This window comes from Acipenser ruthenus, chromosome 4 (genome assembly GCF_902713425.1).
Source record: "Acipenser ruthenus chromosome 4, fAciRut3.2 maternal haplotype, whole genome shotgun sequence".
Taxonomy (NCBI): Eukaryota; Metazoa; Chordata; class Actinopteri; order Acipenseriformes; family Acipenseridae; genus Acipenser; species Acipenser ruthenus.
In genome coordinates this window covers 67,383,227-67,392,930 of record NC_081192.1, presented here as the reverse complement: position 1 = coordinate 67,392,930, position 9,704 = coordinate 67,383,227, and positions in this window count along the sequence as shown.

Sequence of the window (9,704 nt, the reverse complement as noted above, 5' to 3'; positions counted from 1 at the left end):
TTATTTATTTTTAGCAGTGGAAGAAAACCGCTTCAGCGCCTGTGCACCCAGTGATTAAAGCTTGGGTTTTCAAACAAACTGATTACCGCTCAGCAGTACTGTATTAGTAAAAGAAAAGTGTGTTTTAAAAAAGTAATTTCAGCTTCCAATCACTTTAAAATATGCTTACGATAATGTAAACAACACCAAGCTACAGACAGCGAGTCCCAAGCTTTAAACGTGCTACTATTTATAGATAAGAACGCAACTTTATTATGAATATACTATGTTATTATGTTTTAAGCAACATACTACAATGATGTTCACTATGGTAATTGTTTGTTTATTAGTTTTAAAATGTTTAGTAAAACGTGACCTATTGTTTGACCTTGTTACCCAGTATAAATCTCCACATTTTTGTAAAATGACTTTACACTTCAAAAGATGCAGTGTGTTTCACTAAATTCAAACGATAAACTTCACATCACGCGCAGAGGGAGAACACAAAAGTAAAACGTCATTAAGTGGGGTTGGCATTGCAGGGGAGATGAAGGGAGGTTTCAGTTCCGAGTCACTGTTTTCTAAGCATTATTTGTGAAAATTGACTTTCCTGCATTATTTTAACGCAAGACTGAACGTGAGAGTATATGTGTACGTTTGCATTAAGTACTCGCCCAGTACTGAGCTCTCAATTACTTAATTGAAACCTTAATTAAACTAATAATTTGCCTAATCAGAGCCTTTTAATTATTTTAAAGAGTTGGAGATTTCAAGTTACGTATAACATTTACAATTAAATAACTGAAAGCTCAGTTGGAACAAAAACCAGCAGGGCAGAGGGTTCCCAGGACCAGGATTGAAAACCACTGCTCTATACAATAATATAGTACATTCTTTAAGTATTATAGTACTATCATATACTGCAGAGTAGTATAGTATTTTACACTGGGTTCTATAGTACCTGTAAAACCCTGTATTGTTGTATTCTATGGAAATCATAGTATTCTATAGAATGCTGCAGTATAGTATTTTGTGGTATGTGTTATCTTCATGGTACTAAAGTACTGTGTTTCAACAACACAGTCTACTGTATGACACTTATAAGTCTACAAACTAAGTGAATATAGCGGATTGGTTCAATGAGCTGTGCTGATCAAAGACAGCTGGAGACGTTTGTTTCTTTACACCACGGGCACAAGAAATCGTTATTTTAAACTTTTTTCTTCAATGTACTGTAAGTTACTATTAAGAAACATATCATCAAATAATAACTAACATTTGAATTGCACAGCTTCTATGCTTAATAATATGCCCTAAAGAAGTTGACTGACACCTGCCATATATTGACAATTTATTTAGTGATACATCTTGCACACTGTGTGGTAATTATTTTATCAGGTGATACACTTGAGGATGTTTTACTTGCACAATAACATTTGAGCTAGAGCTGTTATACTATCCAATGAATAATGAAAATTCAGTTTATTAAATACCACATTGGTTGTTAACCCTGATTCTGGAGTCTTCTGATTTTTGTTGCAAATGAGCTCACAATTACTTAATTGAACAAATAATTTGCCTAATCAGAGCATTTTAATTATTTTGAGCAATTGGAGATTAAGTTACCAATGAAATTTTGTTTTTATGTAACTTGTATTCTCCAACCTTTTATGAGCTAAAAACAATTAAAATTTAGGCAAATTATTTGTTCAATTAAGGGTTAAACTAACTAACAGTGCTAAGTTAAAAAAAACAAACAAACCAAGTCACAGGGGTACTCCAGGACTTGGGTTGAAAACTTATGAAATATAGCATCTGTAATATGTAGCCTAATCTAACTCACATTTCTGAATTTTTGTTATAAACATTCTATGTTTGTGTTTTAGGAGACACAATTTTCACATTTTCCTTTAATGTCTTGAGGTCTACAAACTGCAAGTTCTTGACTGTCAACAACATTTGTCATGAAACTGGCGAGATTACTTTTTAAGTAATTGTCATACATTGTCATCTGGTCTCTTAGCCTTTTAAACTTTTTATAGAATACTAGAAGCTCTGAAGAGTTACAAGCATCTGCTAATTGATTAGCACTTGGGACAACTACAAAAGTGGTGATGTAACCAAAAGACGTATCAGTGGCAATGACGGAATTATCTCTGTTAAATCCTGTTGCATACCTAGCCGTACAATACAATTACACATCGTTTGTACACACTTACATTTAACTGATCTAGAGTTAAATGGTTTAGTTGACTACCAACCTTTTCCAGTGCTACCCTTTCTTCAATTCATAAAGGTCTTTTTTCACATTTGCCAAGAGTAACAACATCTGAACTCACATATGTAGATTTCATTATATGTGGTCGACTGCCTGTCAATTTGAGGAACATGTCACAGGCTTCATCAGGAGGACCGTCAAATGTGTGTCGGTCATGTCTCATCAGTTTTTGTGCAGCAAAGAATCCCTTAAATATTTAAAAAGGAACACGCTGGGTGCCTGAAAATAGTTTCAGCAATTTTCCGTTGATGTCCTCATAAACAAATGCAGAATTAGCTCACAACATTCACCACTGTCGCGCACACTCTGTCAAGTGGGTAAGCATTGTAAGAGCAGTGTTCTTTACCATAAACTTCTGAAACCTGTACAACAAATTTGATTAAACATTTTTCAAAAAAGTTAATTTGCTCATTAGTGACAGATGATGACAGCAAGATGGATATAGCATCCAATGTCTGTAAAACTTTCCACTTAGTACACCTCTAAGCACAATGAGAATACAACAAGAGGAATGCCCTCCATTCTGTTGCTTTCCAGTAGGCCTTTTCAGAAAGTGATCTTGGATTACGGCAAGCTTCATTAGGAGGTTTGACTTTTAGTAGTTGTAGATCAATGACTTTCATATCTCTTGAAGATATGAAAAAATCTTTATTTGCATTCTTGCTATCAAACCACATATTAGTAAATTGCCTAACCGCACCTAAGCAAACAGAGTGCATATAACCAGGGACAAAACCCTTGATAATGTCAAATTCAGAGAGCAACAGAAGGGGACTGGCATCTTTAACTCCCATTTTATCTTGACCTCGAGCAGACGCTTTCTCTGCGTAACTAATTGTTTCCTCTTTTGTTCTAAGTGGTGCCATTTCATTTTCAAGTGAATACACTTGTGTATAAACATTTCCTTTTGGTACAACTTCTCCTTTTTGTAAACAGAGGTCACAGCCATGAGTACCATTAAACTGTTTGAAATGTTGAACCATAACACACGCAACTGCATCACACACACAGATTAGAGGACACACTTTAGTTGCATGTTGTATGCCATACTGATCTTGCCATTCTACACCATCAGTTTAACACTGTTGAAGGTCCTCTACAAAGGGTGCAAAATACGAGGCTTCATGGAACCAAGCCACAAAGTACGGAGCATTACATTATTCCCTCTCTCTTCCAATGGAAGCTCATTAATGGTACACAAAATAGGCCATATTGAATAACGAGAGGATTTAAAAATGGGACTACCATCACAATTAAAGGACAATGTGATATTTTTAGTATTTTCCAAAAAATCAGATCATTTGGGGTTTTGATACTATTTTCCCGTTTGTATATCACCTATGAGGTCATCAGAATTAAAATGTGACATGAGTGCATGATCAATGTTGGGCTGCTGCAGAAGATTTTTTATTTTTTAAGGCATTACGAGAAAGAAACAATTATCCTGTAGGCACTGATTTTGATTTATAACACAATTACATTCACACCTTTCAGGTGGATTCTGCCCTAGATAAAAAAAAAAGGTATTCTGGACAATAATAATGTATTTGGGCTTTGTCAGCTAGGTTAAAGAAAGTTTTGTTAAGATACCACATAATATTAGGCACACAACCAGAAGCAATTATATTTAACATTTCCAGCATGTCCTTTAATGCTTGTGACAAAGTGGCTGAGTGGATACAGGTGCAGGAGTGATGCAGTGCGTGAGTGAAGCAGACAGAGATAATTGTAATCCGGTTTGGAAAAGGTTTTATTTATCATTTCCAGGTCTGGCGACCAAACAATAAAACCCGGCAATACACACCAATGTGTACTGCACAGGATAAATAACAACAGGATTGCAGTCCCAAATATCCACCCCACAATAATACAAACACGGTCACCAGTCCTGGGTGCGTGCAGTAGTGCTCATGGTAGGTGATACAAGGTTATTTTCGTGACAGTGGTGAAGTGCTGTTCCAGTTTAGTGCTGGCCCTTAGCGACAGCTCCGGAATTGTGTTAGCTGTCTAGTAACGTACAAGACAAGACAATTACAAACAAACAAAACACAACACTCACAATACACTTTTTGCAATACGGGTCTCTCACAGTCCTTCTCGGTTCTATCAATTCAAACCAAATGCGAAGGAACAGATTACAATTCTGTCCTCTTTTATGCTGTCACACGTGACCCCTTGGTAAACGAGTGCAGCTGCCTCTCAAATCTGCGGCTGCCACGTCGTTTCCCTTCCAGGTCAATGCGTTATTGCAACTGAGTCTCACCCCCTTCCTAGCTGGCTGACTTCCCTTGAACCCTGGGAAAGAACTGTCAGGCCAGCCCATCCAGGGAAGTCTGTTCTTGCTGCTTAGCGCCCTCACAGGTCGGGAGGGAGATTTACAAGCAAGAATCACTGTATTTCTGTCACAATGCTACACCAGACACATGATGTTTAAGTGTATGGGCCATTAACATTGCAAGTAACTGGCCCTTTGTAATATTTGATCCTTCATAAATAGGGGTTTCTGCATAAAAAAAAAAAAAAAAATGAAAAAAACCTAATGAATCAATATAGCAAATACTTTTAATCAAACCAATAAGCAGGCTGAGCCAAATGTTGCCTAAGTTAGCTTTAAGCTCCAAGTAGTTAGGTTTTATGTTTTTTGTTTTATAATGATTATAATTTTACAGAAATATTCTATAAAAAAAAGTGTATATATCAGTGATGTAAACAAATTGTGATTGTTTTTAAGTTGATACAATTTTAGGGGAACTTTTATTCCATATATCCAAAATAAGGCATAAACATTGTGGAATTGAAAGTCCATATTAAAGGGTTAAAAATAAAGGATTTAAAACTTTTTTGCTTTTAATATAGCACAATAATCACCTCTTCATATAAATATATTAGTCATTTAGAGGCATTCTTTACAGCTTAAAGGCCCTTTTCATTTTGCAGGTCTCATGAAAATAACATGTCAAGAATATATTATTATTTTCTTAGCAGACAGCCTTATCCTGGGCGACTTACAATTTTTACAAGATATGACATTATTTTTACATACAATTACATAATTTTTTACACATTATTTTTACATGTAATTACCCATTTATACAGTTGGGTTTTTACTAGAGCAATCTAGGTAAAGTACCTTGCTCAAGGGTACAGCAGCAGTGTCTCCCGCCTGGGATTGATCCCACAACCCTCCGGTCAAGAGTCCAGAGCCCTAACCACTACTCTACACTGCTGCTAATAATGTATTACATACAGATGGTTTTGTTGGTGGCAATCAGTAGTCTGTCCATCATGAACATGGCCCACAACATCCTGTCCTTCCTACAAATAATTGCTAGTGTAAATTAATAATACTTTATTTTTATTTTTTTAATTCTCACTGAAATTATGAAGTCAAAATGTCAAGGTTTTTTTTTCACCTGGATAGGGAGTTTTTTTTCACCTGGTCCTAGGGCTCGTCCATAAATAATTATATTACTGTTTGGTTTTTTAAATATTTTTCTGTCCCACCTCTACATTCAGGTCCTCGATATCATTGAGGCTCTGGTCACTACTGCACTCATCACTGTTGGAATACAGGTAAACAGTGGCTTAAATAACAATTCCCATCTAACTAATGAGAAACAATACATTGTTATTTAATTAGGATACAGAATTAATTATAATGTTAGAATGTATACAAGTTTAATTGTTTATATAAATAAAAAAGAAAGTTATATACATAAAAAAAGAAAGTCTTACCTGTCAATTAAGGATTCTTGTGCAAGGTAGTGACAATGTGATTCTGGCCAGCTGTTTCATTTATTTTTCTTTGTTGAAATTTCATTACTCTGATGATATAACTTTGTGGCTCTTGGGTTTGTTTCATGAATATCGCGGAGGAATTTGTTATAGGAAGTGGGGCGTTTTTTAGACACTTATTTACGGATGTATTTCTGTCTCTCCTATACAGTTTTTATACATTATACTAAATGTCCATATTGAAATAGCGCTATATGATTACAAGCACAAGCTACAGTAGACTATTAATGGATACAGGTGCAATGAAGTGTTGGTGCAATGCACGAGTTGATAACAGACAGCAAGCACCGTTGGTTTCTTTTATGCACGCGCAGAAATTGTTATTTTTAAATACAAAGCCTATAAACTTTAAAAAACCACAATCTATTTTAAAACATGGCGAAATACTGTGTCTTCAACTTTCCAGATGATTTGTCAGTCGAAATTGGAGAAACAAAGTTAGTAGTTGGAGAAACACCAGATCCCCAAGACATCAATAAAGAATATTTGGTCCGCTGGAAAGAACAAGCAGGAAAAACGGGCTAGAATACTTGCGGGCTAGAATACTTGCAATGGGAGGTAATTTACATTCCTATTTTCCTATTCCTATTTAGGCTATATCAATTTAGAACTCCCATTATTTAATAAACATATAGTAACTATTAGTGATTTAGCAATGTACGTTCAATGATTTTGGAAAACTATTATTAAAACTATTTTTTTCTATTTAAAAAAGACTGAAGTTTAAAGCACTAGGAATGGGTAGAAGACGGACCATCAAATTTGCCAGAAGCTAAACTGGCATCAAACGATTACTCCTTGTCCATGATGACAAGAATCATCATTATAAAAGGGATTATTGATTAATAAGAGCTTATATGAAAGTAAAGTGCTATCCACTCTATTTTCTCTATTCAGAAACTAAACTAAAAAAGAATCACTCTCACAACCCTCAGCTTTCGAGAGCAGTGATTCTCTCCCCTTCCACAATCCCTACTGCACCAGGCCAAAGATCTTCAAACTCGAGACACACACAGAACTGACATAATTGGAGCTGTTCTTTCAGCACCGTATGTTGGCGAGTTTTACCTTGGTCCGGGAACAATTTAATTAATTAATTAAAGTGCTATAATGAGGAGTAATCAAATGGTGTCGGTTTTAAGACGATCAGAGTAGTTTTTGTCCAGCAAGTTTTGTCTTGGTCTGACTTTTACCCATTTCCTACTGTAATTCTAGTTACACAGCCCTAATTATGTTGTTGTTAATAATAATAATATGTTGTCATATTACTCTCAGGACTAGCCCATTGTTTATTTTAGGCCACCGTAGGTGGGAAAGTTCAGGAAGCCAGCAGCGGACTCGGTAAAGGGCATCTCAAACGGAGAGCAAAACTGGTCTTCAGAAAAGGAGAATCAAGAGGATACTGAACAAGAAGCAGTGAGTCATAAACAGAAGCAATTATGAAATGAATATACTGAGAAAACGCAGCTCGTTAAAAAATAAATACAGTTGCATGCAGATTCAACAAATTGAGATCAAAAAGTACAGATTTTATAACATGGGTAAAACATAATTTGCATTACGTATTATAGGTAAAAAGAAAGAAGACAAAGAAGACTCCCTCATCTGGGCAAAGAAGACTCCCTCATCTGGGCAAAGAAGACTCCCTCATCTGGGCAACCAGCAGAGTCTTAAAACTACAGGAAACCTATGATATAGTTTTTGGGATGATGTTCAGTGTTTTAATGTGGTTAGTAGTTGTTCAAACTGAATTTCTGAATGACAACTAATGGCGCTGAAGTTACTAATGTAAATGGTTATCTTTGTGCTAGTACTACTTCAGAAATATGCAAATGAAATACAATCTTTACATGCTGCTAATTGTGAAGTAGTGGTTCGGGCTCTGGACTCTTGACCGGAGGGTCGTGGGTTCATTCCCAGGTGGGAGACACTGCAGCTGTACCCTTGAGCAAGGTACTTTACCTAGATTGCTCTACTAAAAACCCAACTGTATAAATGGGTAATTACATGTAAAAATAATGTGTAAAAAATAATGTGATATCTTGTAACAATTGTAAAGCACTCCAAGAGCAACATGATAAAGTAAGTTTGTAACCAGTATTAGTATTTCCCCTTTTGTAACGCTGGATAGCTGGCAATTGCGGTAGGGAGTGAAGAAGTGAGTCGTCTTCCATTAGTTGAGGTACAAGCACAGCACATTTATTAGTTCGTACGATTCAGACAATACATAGACAGGTCCCACAGCTCGGCGTCCCTCCCCAGCATACATATCCGTAGATCAGGCGCTTTACCAACTAAACCAGGCCACAGTATCGGATTCTCTTGAAAGCAGGTCTGTACTGCTAAACTCTGTGATGCGTCTCTCCACACTTTAACTTGTAAACAGTTTATCAATGTTAGAACGTTGGCAGTATGACGTGGCTCACAGAGACTAACTAAAGGGTCATTACACTTTGTACAGTATTTTTTTTTTGTACATTTATAAAAAGTCCCGATAAACGTTTAAGTGTTGACCTGTTATTTAAAGTAATGGTTGGTGTTAGCTACTTTTCTGTATATTCAATTGCAGTACTATTGGTGAGCTGCACATTAATACAAAACAACCAATCACCATAATCAGCATTGTACTTTCTGATTTCTAAGAAGTATCATGGTATCTAATTGCAACACTATACCATGGTACTACTCTATTATAGTACCATAACAGGTCATTGCATTGATGGTATAGGATATATACATATATTATATAGTACCATTGTATTTTCACAGTGGTACCATGATACCATTGTACCTTGTTCAAAAATCCAGTGGTACAAGACCCATGGTACATTTTTATAAGGGGTGGGCTACTTTTATATATACAGTACAGTAATAATTTAATTTCGTATGCATTTGTTGTAAATTGCCGATATGTCTAAGGGTCAAGCAAAATAATTGCACATTGAAGTTAAAAAACTGCGTGAGGAAAATGCCAGCCTGCGCTTGTTGCAAGGTATTTTATTGTTTAAATATGTATTAGCTATATTGCATTAATTGAATGGTTAAAGACATTTTTTAAAATAGCTGATTGTTCTGAGTTCCGCCTCTAGTCTCCTTCATTAAATTTTCGCAAGCAAGAATGCTAATATTATGCTAATATGCTAATATTATGGGAACAAAGGCATTTAACATAAAAAAATGTCATATTTTGTTGTTTATTCTAGTGTTACCGGAAACCATAAGAACTTTTGAGTCCTTACTACAAATGGCTAAATTAGCTGTATACGACCAATCATGTGACACTGAACCCACAACTTCTAGGACACCAATTACACCAATTATATCAATTACACCAATTATACCAATTACACCAATGGTGCCAACTGAAAGTAATGAAAAAGAGGGCATAGATGTGAGTACAGTAGGCTATATTGTAATGAGTATATTATAATGACTTGAATTTTTATTTTTTTTAGAAATATAGGTTTCAGGTAATATATTATTAAATTGAAAAAATTAAAACCAATCAATAACTACAGAAAGTTGACAGAATCATATTAAATAGAAAAAAATACTCTTAACGCTCTTAAAATATTCTTAACTCTCTTTAAGGCATGAAATGGGTTTTGTGAGTATTAACACTTATATCTCAAAACAGTTGTTAACATAGATA